The sequence below is a fragment of the Schistocerca nitens genome, chromosome 2 (assembly GCF_023898315.1).
Source record: "Schistocerca nitens isolate TAMUIC-IGC-003100 chromosome 2, iqSchNite1.1, whole genome shotgun sequence".
In the NCBI taxonomy this organism is placed as follows: domain Eukaryota; kingdom Metazoa; phylum Arthropoda; class Insecta; order Orthoptera; family Acrididae; genus Schistocerca; species Schistocerca nitens.
In genome coordinates, this window is record NC_064615.1 from 271,462,958 (window position 1) to 271,480,482 (window position 17,525).

Genomic DNA, 17,525 nt, shown 5'->3' on the forward strand with positions numbered 1-17,525 from the left:
TAATAATAATAATAATAAACAATCCAGTTTCAGATCTGACATATCCCCAACCAAACCTACAAAATTAAAATTAGAAATTTCAGCAGACTTTTTCATCAGATGTTTATCCCAACATTGCTTACATTGGGTATTTTGCAAGCATTTATTAAAATAGCAGAATCTAAGGCACATTGTTCCTGAAGTTTTAAAGTGAGCATGGTAATGACTAATTAAAACAGATTTTTAAAGCAGGATGAATAGAGGATTTCATCTAGATCAACCCTATAGCCTTTGTAAAATTTTCAGAGTACACTTTTGGTCTGAGATAATTCTTATATTGTGTTAAATAAAATCTTGCTCTCAGATTCCATGTCATGAAAAACACTGGTTACCACTACTACTACTACTACTTAAAATTATAATTTTTACTCACAAGTGTACACTTAAAAAATCTGAGAGGAAAAATGCACTGCATATATGGTGCATAAGTATAATGAAATTCATTTATTTAGTGTATTATGGTTCAAATGTTTGCTAAATTAATGAGTCCATAGTCTCTAGAACAAATTACACTTCTTAATGATATCTTATTAGACTGGCTCAAACACGTTTAAGAGCTTATAGTTTTTCATCGGCTTTGGTAATAATTCTACAATATTAAGAACATGTTGCAATCTACTAGGCTGTAGAAATGTTTAGTTGCAATCACAAAGAAGGTCAACAGAAGAAAATTTTGGTTTATAAAATTGCTAGAATGGAGTAGCAAATAAAGATGCCAGTGATCTATTTCCTCATTGTTCTGGATATGTACTTTATGAGCTTATCTGTCCACAAGATTACCCCTTAAAATTATACAAAACTGTAGTTGCAACATTAATAATGAAACTCCAGGATGGAATACCAACAATATGGAAAGGACAGATTACTACTTACCATGTAAAGGACATGTTGAGCTGTGCTAAGGCCTTAGCTCTTTAGATGACAGTGGCCATATGTGTATCACTTTTCTACTTATAATGACGGACTTAGTCCAAAGGCTTAATATTTCTAGCATTCTTTTTCACTGTACCTATCTGCAACTCAATGGCTCATCTACGTGGTAAGTATTCTTAGCAACCTATCCTTTCCATACTATTGTAGGATTAATATGATACTCAAAAAGTTATGGGTGGAATACAAATAATGGAAGGTCTAAAGGTAACCACTCATCATAGAAGTCATATATTTTTAGTAAACAAATAATGGAGAGCAGTGGGGGAGGGGAGGGGGGGGGGGAGAGGGGAACCTGTCAAAACCACAACTATGTGGTGTGTAGCTACTTTTTCTAACACTAAAAGTAACTTTAAAAATGTAAATCTACCATTAGCTCTTAATTAACTTCCGCATTATCTCCAAGATAGGTTGTATTCTGATTGATCACCTTGACTTCTCAAATAGCGTCTTAGATTTCTCATTTATTTTAGTTGTGAACAACTAGCACGCTGATAGATCCTACCAAGGGAGCCTAATTTAGACACTAAAAAGGGGATATAAAATTACACTTGCATAAAGACTGCACAATGTAGCACCACATGTATACAACATGAGACACAAGGCAGTTGTTTTCAGCTGGAAAAAAAGATGCGATTGCATTTTGGCATACTACAGGCCAGGCTCTGCGGACACATACTGACTCACAATAGATATTAGAAAATTGAAGATGGCAGTAGTTGTCAGAATTACAGACTTAATTTTAAATTAACAAAAACATTATTGATCTTGATTATGGCTGAAGCGTAATTTAACTTTCCTAAAGCACCTCCAAATACATTATCACCAAACATGTTAAACTGAATATCAGAACATTAGCGATCTAAAGTTTAAGATTTGGTCTCATAATAATATAATTGGCATTCCTTCACAATAATTCCCCCAGTATCCTAGTAGGGTCAATCCAAATGAAGTGGTCCAATAAAAATTAAGTTGACTGCTTGACCATTTTTAAATATTTTAATTTTTTATATGTGATTTACCCTATAATTGAGAAGTTCAAAACAGTTTTTTTAAAAAAATTACCTTTCACTTTTACTGACTGGCGGCCATTTTCATTTGTAAGCACGCGATGATGTTTCAGTTTAGAGACCTTAGCAAAAATGCTAACATCTTTGCACTGGGTTAAGTTACAACATTGCAACCACAGACCAAATTCTCACAGTACAGAACATGTATGTCTTTTGTAAGTATAATATTAAAGGCATTACCTATTTTCTGATCAAGAAGGAAGGAGTGGTTCTACAAATGAAAACAACACTTCAAACCAGATTTGAAAACAGTATAGCAATAAAAGGAACAAGACATTTCCACAAATTCCTTGGCATTGCAGAAATCTTAGTTCGATGCTATGTAACATCAGAAACCAAAATTTATACTGAAATTTATGAGGATCATTTTGTAAGTAAAATTACATCTCTGTCTTTAACATTGAATGACATAGTGGCATGTGTGAATGATGGACAGTGGTGGCTTGCAGAGGTTGAAACAATAAGTTTGGAAAGCAATGATGATTTTGTGCATTTTTACAACCCTGTTGGCCCAAGAACATCATTCAAGAAATCAACTAGTGACAAAGTTTGGATACCAATGAGAAATGTTTTAAAGAAACTTTTAGTGCTTGAACTTACCACAGCAACTGGGAGGTCTTATTCTGTATCACAGAAGCTGTCTGAAGAAATAAGTGTTCTTAACATTTACCACCAGGTTTAGGAACAGTTATATATCGAAGGATGTTAATTGAAAATATTTAAGTATGACAAAATAATATAAATGTTAAGTTCAGTGATGTTTCCACTTTTTGTTTATAATTCAGTACCTTACTTCAATAATAACTGATTATATCCCACCAATATCACACATGACTAGGTAACAGCCATAAGATCAGACGTAGAGTAATGTGAATTATCTCCTCACTTTCAAAAATTCATATCTTCGTTCAGAGTCAGATATCAATGTTGAAGTTTTTACAGTATGTTGTTATCATATAGGTGTACAACCTGTGCAAAAATCATATTTATATATTCAGTCCCACCTGAGATAACTAACCCCAAACTTTACAAAAAATGAAAATTTTCAAATTACAAAAATTCATAAAAAATTAAGGAAGCATTTGTAAGTGTTCTTGCTCTATATGAGGCTAGTAGTGTATGATATCTAACTATAGGAAAAAAATAGACACTCATAAATCACTCCTTGTTTGTTATTTTTGGGCCTAAAAAGTGGATTTTTAAAGATTTGGACACCAAACTTTGGAGGTAATTTGCCTGGTTATTTTTGAATTTAGGGTATTTTGTGTAATAGACAATTTTGTAGAGGACACTTTCTTAAAAACAATCATGCCAATTGCAATTTTGTAACTTAACCCAGTGGATAGATATTCATGTCTCCAGACTGAAAAATCATTGCGCGCCTACAAATAAAAATGCCTGCCATTCAGTAAAAGTGAGAGATAAATTATTTTAAAAATTTGTTTTGAACTTCTCAAATATAGGGCAATCACATATAAAAAAATTAAAATATTTAAAAATGGTCAAGCAACCATCACTGGACCACTTCATATGGATTGACCCACTACTGCTTTTTTACGACAATGCAGGTCCTACATATTGTTTTCACATTACTTTCCTCAATGTGGTGATAAATAAAAACATAGCTCGTAAAACAATGTAAATTGCAGTCCAAAAATGTAACTAAAAGAAATTCAAACTATGAAAATCTGGTTGGTTGGTTGGTTTGGGGAAGGGGACCCAAACAGCAAGGTCATCAGTCCCGTTGGATTAGGGAAAGATGTCAGCTGTGCCCTTTAAAAAGAACTATTCCGTCATTTGCTTCAAATGATTTAGAGAAATCGTGGAAAACCTAAATCAGGATGGCCAGATGTGGGTTTGAACTGTCATCCTGCCGAATGCGAGTCCAGGGTGCTAACCATTGCAACACCTCGCTCAGTAAGGAAATCTAGAAGAAGTACTTATATTAACTGGATTTATATACAGAATTATAAAGACAATGACCTCAAAGGTTTAAAGATTTGTATGTAGAAATATTTATTTAATCTGCTAATGGGCAAGAAGAAAAGAGTGACAAATGCATAAAAAAGTGAAGTCACCCATTATCTCATTCCTGAGAAACATAGTACCAAAAGTTAGGGCAAAATGTAAATAATTTAGGAGTAAAGATGCCATTCATCAAGTAATAGATCGACAAAGGATTTATTCCAATAGCTAACAAGTTCTCTCTTTTTAATGTGCTTGTCCATAACTCAACATTTCTTCTATTTGCTAAGTGGAATGAGCTACTGGGCGACTACACTATTTTATGCATTTTTCACTTTTTTCTTCTCGAAGCAAACCTGTAAAGTAAGAGGGCACCATCAACTTTTATCAGGTTGTAACATACAGGCATACTAGAACAATGTGTGGTGTTCAAGTTTTTCTCAATGCAAGGGATAGACAACAAAGGTGTTTGACTTGTTGCACTTATGGTAAGCATCTTCACTAAATTTATACTGCTGTTCTACAATTCAGGTGCCACAGCAGTTAAAACAGAATGTAAAGTCATTAATTGGTCAACATTTGGTCCATTAGTCCTAATAAAGAAATGCACAACATTACAAAGGACGCAGAACACTGACAAATGTCAAAATATAGATGTTCAAGCCATCCCATCATGTCCTCATACCAACAGGCATAATTTTGCTGTATGAGCAAATAGCACTGGATGCTCTAGTATCAGTTTCATCCCATCCCAACAATCCACTGCAAACATTAACAATCTGTTGAGGTAGACACCATTATCTCATGGAGTGGTGCAGCACTATAGTTGTATTTGACGCCAAAAATGGGATTGTGTGATTTCCACCAATTGTTGTTCATTCTGACTTCCCAATGACTGCTTTAGGAAAACTTAGGGATGGTTGTCACCAGTTCAAGTACTTCAAGATCCCGAACTTAAATAAGTTTATAGCTCAAAACAGCAAATTATTTCTAGAGGATCTCTCTCCCAGGTGGTGACGAATTTCTACTATGAGGTGCAAAAACTGTGGCATTGAAGATCATGATAATTTAGCACAACACGCACACACTTCCTTGGTTAGCATGGCCTGCAGTCTCACTGGAAGTGGATTATTCTCCCTTAACTATGAATTAAGATGGGTTCTATGTTTGAGCAGTAGAAGTGTATTAGGAATATACTGTGATACTTGGTGAAATAACGTAAAATCAAGTGCAAACACACGATGCTCTAAAAAGAGTCCTCACTGGAAATCTTGTACTTACACGTTCCGCAATAATTTTTTTAAAATTCTTGTTGGTTCTAATGTGCTGTTTGGGATGTTTTCCACATACACCTTTATATTGTTTTATATTTTTCTCACTACACCATGAGTACCACTAATTATTTCATTATCTGCTCTGATCATGTTTCAACATGACAAAGATGGTGTAAGCAGGAAGGCTTTATTGAGGTACAAATGATTCTGCAGCAAAAGGTTCTCAAGAACTTGCTATTGATCCATACACCCAAGGACAAAACTGCACTCTTCAAACAAACTTGTTAGTGTCTTCTCCCCCCATTTTGTACCAGCCTCATGCATATTTCACATATACTCACCTCTCTGTAAGAAACATATTTTACTCCTACTTTCTTCATTTTCCCCTTTTATTGAAGCTTTCAATGTTTTTTTAATTTTTTATATGCCTCCCCCCCCTCACAAAAAATATTATGTCCTTTTCTGTATTTGTTTTTACCTGTTTGTTATCTGCAAGTATACACTGTTTTGAATACCTGGTTTGGTAACTTTTCCACTCTGTAAGAGCATTTCATTCACTGGTAATTTATTGTCAAGCATGCTACAATCTGAGTGTAGTTTTATTCCTCCAAATAGTTTGCATGAACTTTAATGTAATACTGCCTTGGGCTAGAAATGAGTAAAAGGCAATAAAACAAAGATGTGACATAAGGTGCGCTTTTCTATAGTGTTTTGGCATATATTTGGAATTTCCTGGTTGATGGAGCCAACACAAACAAATACTCCACATCTCTTGTTTTACACATTAGCCATTATCATTACCATTGGAAATCATCTGTGTTTCTCATTGCAAACCAAATACTTAAAAAATTGAATTTCATGTTGTTCTTCAAAAGAGCTGTCTCATATCAGTTTAATGGCATATTCTGCTCAGTGATGTGTGTTCACCAAGACAATAAAACACAAAAAAATAACCAGTACTCCAAGAGGGACTGAGTACTGTTACCATATGACGGTACAGACAGAGCAGCACCTGTTGGCACACGAGGGAATGGGGTGCAAGTATGGGAAGGAAGCTGTGGCAAACACATATTCATTAATCTTTAAATGTTTGTTGTTACTAACTGTATTACAAACTAATTGAGAAAAAGCCATACGAATAACATGTCGAACACAAATCTTCCTGGCAGACTGAAACTGTGTGCCGGACCAAGACTCTAACTCAGGATCTCCGCCTTTCGCATGCTAGTGCTCTACCTACATCTCATTCTGGATGTCGAATACAGTTCAACACATTTTGCAGATCAGTGAGTTCCAATTTCCATGTCCCTTTACTATGCTTTGTGATTTAAAAATAAAGCCAACCAGCTAGCGAGTCCTTAAGCACTTGTACTAGTGATATACATCTGCTCATCACATCTGCCATGCTGAATTTGCTCCATCTCACATGCTGGATGGCACCACACTGTCCAATTGTTATTGCCTTTCCATGTTAACAGTACTGGCTATTCTTTGGCTTTCACTCCGTCTTTTAAGACATACCTTTTAACCCATTGTTGCACCAGATTAAACTTTGCTCACTATCAGATGAACACATCATGGCTCATCTTTTTTTAAAGGAAAGAGAAGAAAGAATAGCCTGTGGTAAGAAAAAAAGGCAAAATTTTCTGCTGACATTGGGTTTCCCATGAAACACATGATTAGCAGTTTTTGTTTGGGGGTGACTCCATTACCACATAGCAAGAACTTGCTAAAACACAGAAGAAAAAGTGTCTGATAACTAGAGAAACACACAGTAAAAAAACATATGTTACAAGAGAAATTTATTTCGAAGTGAGAGTAAGAAAATCAGTTCGCTAACTTATTACAGTACTAGCTTAACTTATAGTAAGCATGGTACATCTGCTCACTTTGTTGGGAAAGTTACAGGTTATGCAGTATAAAATTCCTCAATATTGTAAAGTGGAACTTGATAGCCAAATAGTTTCTTCTGTATTTCTTTTTTTTCTTCTCAGGGAATGTTTCAGGGGTATTGTCTATCTCTGCACTGTTTAAAACTTATCGTATTTTGTGAGTGAATATTTCTTTGTCTTCCACATGTGAATGACAAAAATATAAATTGATAAAAAAATGTTAACAGTAAGAAACTTAGGAAGTGAGGTGGAATTCTAAATGGAATTTTAATAATTAATTTTAATTACAATTAACACCAACTTTGAGCTGAAGATGGAAGCAAACAGCCAACCCTCTGGAGATGGTGGAAGCTGAAAATTTGTTTCTACCATTTCTTCAATGGCATTATTCTGACATTTTAACGAAGGTACACCAACACATCAGAGGCACTAACCGATTCCAACACTGGTGACGATGGATGAAGTCCGAGCCATTGCTGTCGTCTAGAAGGTAACTGCTGGCCTCAGCATCACCGACCTACAATGAACCTACCTTGAAACACTGTTCAAGTTCATGCGGATAGCACCATCAGAAAATTCTGAGCCATCACACTTTAACAAGTGAAGAAAGAACAAATGTTGATTGCTAACTGAGAAATAGTACAACTATAACTGTCACTTTATGTAATTAGTTGAAAGAGCAATTTGCCACACAAAGTGCCAATTTAATGTGCTTTAGTGATGTAACTTTTTGTCTGTTTTGTTCACAAAACATTTAAATACAGGGTCAGTTTCACATAAAAGTTGTACTGAAATTTTAAGTGTTTTACATATACCATTTTTAGTGATGTAACTTTTTGTCTGTTTTGTTCACAAAACATTTAAATACAGGGTCAGTTTCACATAAAAGTTGTACTGAAATTTTAAGTGTTTTACATACACCATTTTCAAGTGTGGAATACAAACAATGGAATGAGTAAACAACCACTCTATAGTGGACAATGGGGAATGGTGAATGTGCAAATAAACAAGAACTTCAACATTCATAAGATGAAAAATTAAATTAAAAAGTCCTTTTTTATTTGCCTATGCTCTGCTCGACATGTCCACTATATGGTGAATTATCATCTTCACTCTTTCCATTCTCAGTATGTAATGTATTAGACAAAGCTGACAAGCTATACAATTTATTTTACACAATACTACCACAGGTACATCAGGACAGGATGACTATCTTAATTTAAAATGAATTTCATTCATTAATAGTTTCATTTCATGTAGTTTTTTTATTTAAACTCAGATGTATAGCAACTTTTAAATTAAAACAATCAACACTACAGCAAGCAACATCTGTGTAAATTATTAAAACACCTTAAAAAATTTTTAATATACAATTGTATGAATCTTAGATCAAATTCTGGCGCACAGAATGGAGGACAAAGTTAAATTTCAAAGTTATCAGTATCAATAATATTCTATCTGTGTACTAATGCATCTGAGGTATGTTTTAAAGTGGAGCATCGAGACACACATTTTACACTGAAATATTGAGTTTGACTCATTTTTTTGTTTCTATGGTGATAAGCAGATTCCATCTGAATTTAGTCTTTTACAAAATATGTGAATCTTTACTCAAATCCAAATATGTTCTGCTAAACTTTATAAGTTTAACTTACCGTGCAAAAAGTAACAGGAAAATTAAAGTTACTTATTCTGTCTTATTGACACCTATGTTCCAGGTTCAAGCAGATATTCATCAGAGTTCGGGAGAGTCTTTTCCACTGCCTGCAAGAGAAACTAGTATTATACACCTGAGCGAAGAGGGGGGGAGTGGAAATTTTGTATTACTGACTCAAAATCCAAAAATTATGTTAACTGAAGAAATATGTACTCCATGTCATGTAAGCCGTAAGATTCCTCATACAACATTTGGTTATGTAAATTAATACTCTTGCTAATCTGACCATCAATAGCCTGGCCCACATCCAGCCTCTAGACACTCAATCAGAAAGGCAAATAACAAAACGAATTCTCAAGTGCAACAATGTTGTCAGTTAATCACAATGTTAGACAATGCTTTACATGTTTGAAATTGTTGCTTTCTTTACAGTTCAGTATCACTGTTTCTAAAAGGAAACACTTTATGCTAGACCTCAAGCAGAAAATCTAAACAGATACAAGTTTAACTGTAGTTCTTTACAGAAAGCCAATGCTGCCGAGTATAATGTTGGGTGAGCAACTATTTATAGCCAAACTTTTAATCAAAAGTGTACAGGAACATTACAATTAAAGTGATAATGATGAAGCTACAGGAGGAGAGAACTTGACGATATCTCACACTGCTGGTGCTGAAGCTGCACACATCTTCCTGGAATACGTTATGCAACAATCGGAAAAATGCAGTACCGATGTAATGCTGGTAAAGCCACTGTGTGATAAAGCATACTGCCATTGCATATCATTACTGCGAAAACTAAAAATTTTGGACATTTTTCATAGTGAGCGATACTACTGTATATGTACACGCTCAAAGATAAATTTTCTATGAAACTCAATGCATCTTAGGATTTAATACAGTATAATCCCGATGTGTTTACACTGAATGTAAGACACTTAATAACCTGGCACTTCCACTAAACTGGCACATATATGTACAAGGAATCAGCGGATTAGCAAAAGTCTAGCGTATTAAAATATGTTATAAGGACATACAAAAGTTTTCACTGGACCAAAGAAATCTTCCTTTCACAGAACCTGACTGTATAAGGGATTTCTGTAATTCTGTAGTGCTTTCATTAGAAATCCTGGAAACATATAATGTACTGTCCCATTCTTTCTATACACTGACCAAATCAGATCATGTGACAAAAACTTTCCTTTGTTGTTTCCTGTTTTTTCCATTACTCTTGTCTTCATTTGTTGCCTTTCCCTTTCTTCCCCAGATTTCTTATCTTTTTGCCTTGAAAGCTTTCTGAATTTTACATTTTATTCTTACAATAGTTTATGTTATTTCCAATTCTTTGATACTTTTCTTTCTAGTTCTTTCCTTATTTCTGTAACCAATAGTATCGTTGACTTATTTTTCCAGAAATACAAGAATCTTTGTGTTGTTTATCTGTTCCACTCATTCAATAGGGATGTCCAAAGATTAAAATACACTTTGTCATTGTGATATTTTCTGCATATCTTGGTAAAGCTTCTCATTACTTCTCATTTTCCAGTTCCCATTGTTCATGCTGCATAAATTATTTTTATAGTAACCCATCATTCAAGTATCTCCTCGGTCCAGCTCATAAGTCATTGTTCAGCATTCACTGCATATTAACCCCCTGTGGCATAGTGCTTTAGCTATACTAATTTTGTTTCATTTGTTTGATGCTACACCCCATGCTAGGTTATCCTAGGCAAGCCTCTTCATCTCTGCTACCTACATTCACCTGAACCTGCCCTTTTCTTGTCATCAGTATCAGTCTTCTGACTGGTTTGATGCTTTCTACACACAAAACTCTGGTCTCCCTCTATACTTTTCAACACCCCACCCCCCCTCCAAACTTTCTTCAAAACTAAATTTACTATTCCTTCATAGCTCATGATACATCCACAATGGAGCAACAAGTGAAATTTGTTACTGGATTGAGTAGTTCTTGGTAGGGTGGGTGAAGTACGTTATTTTTGACTAAGAGTCGATAACAGATGAAGCTACTTCAGGTGTCCCCAAGAGTAATGTGTTGGGCCCTTGCTGTTCACATTGTGCACTAACACCCTTGCAGCTGATATTAACAATACTCTGACTTTTCACAGATGATGCAGTTATCTACTATGAAGTACTATCTGAGAAAACTAGCCAAACTTTCAGTCATCTCTTAATTAAATTCAAAAACCCCTTGTCTTTCTGTCTATTTGGACCTCTTCTGCTTTCACTATCTCATCCCTTAAAAAGCTAACCACTCCCCCCCCCTCCCCTCCTTTACACCCTCCACATTTCAGGTAATTTATGTTCAATGCTCCCTTTAAAACTTTGAATCATTTCTGGTTCTTTTACCCTAGCCACATTGCATTTTTCTATAAATTCTTCAGTTTCTGACCGCAATAAATTATGGTCAGAGTCCACATCTGCCCCTGTAAATCTTTAGCAGTCTAAAATTGGTATCGAAACCTGTGTCCTATCATATAATCTATTTAAAACCTTTTGGTATCTCTTCCACTTATATAATATTTTATGGTTCTTGAATCAAATACTGGCAAAGACTAAATCATGCTACATGCAAAATTCTACCAATCACCTTCTCTTTTGATTTCTTTCTCCCAGGGCACTTTCTGAAATTCTCCCTTTCCATCTACTGAATTTTACTCCCTTGTCACAATTAAATGCTCCTTCTCTCTTAACAAACTGACCCATTTATTTTATATCATACAATTTTTCAACCTCTGTAGAGATAATAAGCACTACTTTCGTAGGTCCTGGCTTCTGTAACCATAACACATTCATTATGCTGCACACAAGTAATTCACCTGAATTCCAGTTTTCTTAATCATTATTGGTCCTACACCTAGCATTATACCTATTTGATTTTGTGATAACTCTGTCTTCAGGTCATAAATCTCGTCCCTATAACTTCAATTCTTACTATCACTAGAACTTATCCTTTTTAAATTCTCTAATCAACCTACAAATCTAACGGTCCACATTCAGAACCTTCTCAGTACACCCACCTGCATATTTGAAGGGAGGACCATTTTACCTCCAGAATGTTTTACCCAGCAATATATCTTTAAGCCACATAGAGCTGTACATCACCACATAATATAACAACAGTAGTTTTCCTTAGCTTTCAGCCATTCGCACTACTGATATAAGACAAGATCACACAATTATCCAGACTGTTGCCCCTCTTGAGGAACCATATGTTCATTTGCCAACTCCACAGGTATTTTTCTATGTTGTACCTTTGGTTTGACTATTTGTATTACTGAGGCACACAATCCACTCTGCTGCCATTATCTCTACCTGATCTACCATAATATACTGGAAATCAAGAAATGGAGGAGTTAGAGTTATTTTGCACAGAGAGCTTCAAGAAGAGGTATGTGAAGTCAGCAGAGTAAATGATAGGATCATGTATGTTAAGATGATGATTGGCGGAGAAATGGTAACAGTGCTGACAGCCTATGCACCCCAAGCGAGATGTTCAGAGGACGAGAAGGAAAAATTTTGGAAAGATTTGGATGGAGTAATGGTTGGTGAATGAAAGAGTGATAGACGGAGGGGATCTAAATGGTCATGGTGGCGGAAGGAAAGGTGGGGAAGAGAGGTGGCATGGAGGATGGCGAGAGAATTGAGGAAGGAAAAAAGATAGTAGAGTTTGCAGTGGCTTTTGATCTAGTGATTACGAGTACCTACTTCCAAAGAAAAAGAGAGAAACTAATAACATACAGGAGTGGTGAAAATAAAAGCCAAATTGATTACATATTATGTAGAAGGAAAAATAGTGGGGAGGTGCAAAATACTAAGGTCATATATGGTGAAGGAATAGCAACACAACATAAGTTGATTGTAGCGGATTGTGAGATGAAAGTATGTAAAAGACAGAGGCACATAAATCAATGTGAAAGGAAAATTACGTGGTGGAGATTAAAGGATAAAAATTTGAGAGGAGTTTAGTGAAAAAGTACTGGGAAAGGTAAAATTGGCAGAGAGTGTGCAGGAGTAGTGGAAAATAAATAGTGCTGTTATAATGAAGACCGGGGAGGAAGTGTTTGGGTTAACATCTAGGAGAGGGGTGCCAAAAGATAAGGAAGCATGGTGGTGGAATGAAGAGGTGCAGAAGGTTGTGAAGGAAAAAGACGCTAAGAGCAAGTGGGATATGTCCGGAAGTGCTGAGGATGGGCAAGCATACAAAAATGCAAAGAAGGAGGCAAAACGAGCCTTGGCTAAAGCTAAATCAGTAAGGGAGGCATACGAACAACTACAGAAAAATCAGGATATGAGACAACTGATACAGATAGGCAAATCAAGAGATAAAGCTTCTAAGGATCTAACAGCAATAAAACAAATGAAAGATGAAACAGGAATAATTCTGCATGACCATGGAAGAATAATCCAAAGGTGGTTGAATTATTTTGAGAAATTGCTGAATGAAGAAAATGTAAGTGTGAAAACTGAGGAAGGAGGGGCAAATGAAGGATTAACAATGGATATAAGTAGAGATGAAGTCGAACGGGCAGTTGAAAAGAAGAAAAATGGGAAGGTAGTTGGCCCAGACCAGATCCCCGTTGAGGTATGGAAGTGTCTCGGTAAAAAGGGAATTGAGCTGCTTTGGGATTTAATGAAGAAAATTTGGCGACAGGAGGAGATGTCAGACGCGTGGAGAAATAGTGTACTGATTCCAATATTTAAGAGGAAAGGTGATGTGCAGGACTGCAGTAACTATAGAGGTATTAAACTGATGGCGCGCACACACAATGAAAATTTGGGAAAGAGTTATAGAAGCAAGATTATGCAAGGAGACTGTGGTGTGTGAAGAACAGTTTGGGTTCATGCCTGGCAGAGGAACGACTGATGTAATACATGCTTTAAGGTGGATAGTTGAGGGACACGGGGAGCTACAAGCCAATCTACATATGGCTTTCACTGATTTGGAGAAAGCATATGACAGAGTCCCAAGGGACGAAATATGGAGAAGCATGAGTGAGCAGTGTGTGCCAGAGAAGTATGTGAGGTTAGTGAAGGAAATGTACAGAGGAGCAATGACACAGGTGAGAAGTAGTGTGGGCATGACAAAGGAGTTTCCAGTAAAAGTAGGGTTACATCAAGGGTCTGCACTTAGTCCCTACCTCTTTGACCTGATTATGGATGTGCTGGTGAAAGATGTGAAGAAGGAAGCGCCGTGGAATATGATGTTTGTGGATGATGTGGTTCTTTGTGAGCAGAGCATCGACATACTTGAGGAAAAGCTGGAGGAATGGACGAAGGCACTAGAAGAAAGAGGCATGAAAATTAGCAGGACAATGTCAGAATATTTAGCACTGAAGGATGTGCAGATGAGGTCTTGCAAGATCCAGGATGATGAGCTGAAATCAGTGTGCAAATTTAAATACCTGGGGTCGTACATACAGAGGGACAGAGGACTGGAAAGCGAGATAAAACACCAAATAAATTGTGGTTGGAACAACTGGAGGAAAATGAATGGAGTGTTGTGTGACAAGAAGGTGAGCATTGGGTTGAAAGGAAAAGCGTACAAGTCGGTAGTAAGGCCTGCTATGATATACGGGGCAGAGACATGGCCAATCACAGTAGCCCAGGAAAAGAAGCTGGAAGTGGCAGAAATGAGGATACTGAGGTGGATGTGTGGGGTAACAAGAAAGGACAGGATTAGAAATGAATTTGTTAGAGGAGCTGTGAAAGTGGGACCCACGGGGAAAAAGATACAAGAGAGCAGACTAAGGTGGTGTGGGGGAAGAGTATATCGGAAACAGAGTTGAAGATATAAAGATTGAAGGAGCGAGAAGGAGAGGAAGACTGAAGATGAGGTGGAAGGATAAGATATCCGGGGACCTAAGGGAGAAAGGATGGAAGAAGGAAGAGGCAATGGATAGAGTATTATGGAGGAGAAGGATCCAGAAAAGCAACGCTGACCCTACATGACGTGGGACAAGGCGACGATAAAGAAGAAAGAAGAAGAATGATCTACCATATATACTGCTGATTGAGATAGAATTAACTTTCTAATATTTCCAAATATTAGAATCTTTTTCACCACATAGGCACTAGCAGGAAGAAGAGAAATTTCAGTGGTATAACCTACCACTATCTTCTAAAAGGAACCCACCATAACTTTGTGTGAAGCTTGTGCAGTTCTGCACGAGAATATATGGTTGACAGTAGATTAAGCAGTAAAGGGAGCTTGTAAATGAGAAAGTTTGGAGTGTGTATACTGACAAGGGCTTTAACTGGAAAATCAGATATTATAAATTTGACACTAAGTAAAGTGGTTTTTACTCTGAAGGAGACGAATGTTTCTGATTATCAAAACACTAGTAAGTTGGTTTACGTAGTATACTCCTATTTATAAATGTCAAATGGAATAATGTCCTGGAACAATTCTCCAATTAGAAGTAAGCGATCTATTACAAAAAAAAATGAGCAAAACTATTATATGTGGTCCATATAATCAACACTCTAGTACACATTGTTTACACAGCTAGACATCACCTGAAAGCTTCAGCACACACTAAATGCCTTTAATAAAATGTCACAACCAAACTTAGAATGTGCGAGCAATAGCATTCACAGATCTCACCATAAAATATATGAGAGTCCTCCTCTACATGCAGCAGACTCTGATAGAGAAAGCCAAAAACTACGCAGCCAGGAAGGTTAAAGTGAAGTTAGTAATGGAGATTTACAGATAAATTAAGATTTGCATTTCAATTAATTATTTTAAATTGTCTAAATGCAAATCCCCGCAGGGTGACCGTGTAATATTATACTCCAGTGAGAAATTTTTATTTGCTTAAACAAAAATTATTATGAGCAAATATACCATGAAAATCGCAGACTAGCTCTCAAATTCGACTCTTAAGCACCATCAGAATTTATCTATCCGTTTTCCATCAGCTATCAGTTCAGAGGATAGCAAGAAAACCGAATTAAATACAGATAATTTGAGACACAAAATTACTCGAAAACTGGACGTAAAAATGATGTTACGATCAGAAAACGAAACCAGCAGTTACAGTAATGATGACAGACTTTAAGAAACATGTTTGATGAAAACTAGAACCTCGTTATTTAATTTATTCAATTTATGCAAAACACACAACAAGTGACAGTCCCTTCAAGTACTGAAAAATAGGAACGGGAAGAATGAAGCAGCTGTGAGGCAACTTCTACAACAATGACATTAATATATAACTAGTAAAACTTAAATGACAGGTCACAATACTACATGTTACTTCATTTTAAGATATACTTACGTCAGCGTTAACGACGAATGATTACAAACACGAAAGAATCATGCACAAAACAACTGCGAATGATCCTACGCAGACGCACTCTCGCGTAATGACAGTGTCAAAGACAAATACCGCAAATACCTTCGCATGCGATGTCGCTGCAAATCTTGCGACACTTCTGCAAAATGCAAATTCTTCGTATACAACTATCTTTGAATGATGAAAGCTATCCGTGTATAATCGAAACTTTCGACTATCGATAAAAAAGTGACTTTTTTCTTCTTTATTTTTTATTTTCATTTAATTGGAATACGTTGTCAGGAACCGAATTATTTTACTTCCTGCCTTTCCAACTGTTTTATTGCCTCTCTCCTGCACTGTGTAATTCCCTCGCAGTTCAGAACATGAAGATCGAGACTTCTATATGATTTCACGGAAGCTAAAAGGGAAAATAAAAATTCAGCATTGTCTTGATGTCGTTATCTTAGACCAATGAAACTGGACAGGGATACACAATATTGCATAGAGGAACATTTTTGTATTTTGTAACACCACCACCAGAAATAAATGGTAACAGAAAGTAAATGACAGAAAATTCTGTTTCTCTCTGAAAGACATGCATGTTAACACGATTAAAAGGTGCGCAGAGGTCAAGTGAACTCTCATAGGCTATCCTCAAAAACTGTATGATCTCAGTTTTTCTATATACTCTGCCACATAGTTAGGGACAATAGCAAACAGGTAGCATCTATATGAGGAATAATTTATTCATGTGAACCGAGGAAATTTTCAAACCAAGTCGTCATTAGAATACAAATTTATGTCCGTTGAGCAACTAAATAATACATAAACACAAAAATATCCTGATATAAAAACAATGGTAGGTAAATGCGGTAAAGGCACAATTGCAGTAACCCTGGCCAAATACTTTCAAAAGTTTTGAAAGTTAGGAAATATAGGAAAAAAAAACAAGTTTAATAGGTAGGCCTAATGTTCTAAAGCGAGCAATGTCAGAAGTACTGAGAGAGTAGTTAGTAGATACATGGCTAAACCAGTGCAGCACAATGAAGTCTGAGACCAGGAAAATTGAGAGAACTTCACTCACAGTTCTACGATGACTTTTATGGTCATTGATCCTAAAACAGAAACATGTTCAGAAGAAAGAAAAAGAGATGACTCTCTATTAACTAAAGAGGGGTCTAACCAATAAAAACTAGAATTACTTTGAACGTTTCCATATCTAGCAAATCCATAAGACACACAATAGCCTATCAAAGAATAAAAACAACTTACTGAATTCTGGCATTCAACAAAGCATCATTGAACCATGTGACTACATATGACTAGATCAATGGATACTTGTTAAGCATAGCGTTGAGCATACTTTCTTTTTCGCATCTAAATCATTGTTATGTTCCATC

The 17,525-nt window shown here is 36.1% G+C and overlaps 1 protein-coding gene across 3 annotated transcripts in view; it reads right to left on the reverse strand.

Annotated features, from left to right (window-relative positions):
• Nucleotides 1-16,269, reverse strand: part of LOC126236016 (trehalase-like) — a 29,224-nt gene extending 12,955 nt beyond the window's left edge. Inside the window, exons 1-3 of one of the 3 annotated variants that reach the window (XM_049945028.1) lie at nucleotides 16,126-16,269; nucleotides 8,826-8,934; nucleotides 7,605-7,687 (exon numbers count right to left, since the gene is read on the reverse strand). The gene's annotated coding sequence lies outside the window, so the exon portion shown is untranslated. Of the gene's footprint in view, nucleotides 1-7,167; nucleotides 7,688-8,825; nucleotides 8,935-16,125 lie in introns of those variants that run through there. The other 2 variants (XR_007544862.1, XM_049945029.1) reach the window with 2 other exon arrangements.
• Between the last annotated feature and the right edge of the window lie 1,256 nt (nucleotides 16,270-17,525).